Source organism: Ipomoea triloba, chromosome 16 (genome assembly GCF_003576645.1).
Source record: "Ipomoea triloba cultivar NCNSP0323 chromosome 16, ASM357664v1".
Classification (NCBI taxonomy): domain Eukaryota; kingdom Viridiplantae; phylum Streptophyta; class Magnoliopsida; order Solanales; family Convolvulaceae; genus Ipomoea; species Ipomoea triloba.
Genome location: NC_044931.1, coordinates 17231221 through 17231733, shown reverse-complemented (window position 1 = coordinate 17231733; position 513 = coordinate 17231221).

Sequence of the window (513 nt, the reverse complement as noted above, 5' to 3'; positions counted from 1 at the left end):
TCAATTGTACATGGCTTTCTCTCGAGTCACCCATCCTGATATCCTGAAAGTGTTAATTAGTTCTAGACGAGGATGGACAAGATTGTGTTCCTACTACCAATGTTGTTTACAAAGAGGTTTTCAATATTGTGTAAATACAACCGGTGATATTATGTTTTTTTCCAAGATGACAAAATTGCAATATATCTACACAAAAATATATCTTCCATACACATGAATTAAAATAGCAATTGAATACTATAACTGAGTTACTAGAGAACGAGCATATTTGCCTAATTTATAAAAATCCTAAACAATGATATATAAAATCTCTAAAGTTCCAGCACCGCATGCGTACATCTATACATTAGCTATTAATTAAGCAATTATTTGTTAGAATTCAAACAAGAATAGCATCAGAAAACATAATCAATCCAAAACCTATCTTCAATTGCACTATATAATATTTGATGTTATAATTTATATAATTATATATTGATCCAAATAGTCTACATATATTATAACAAATCCATT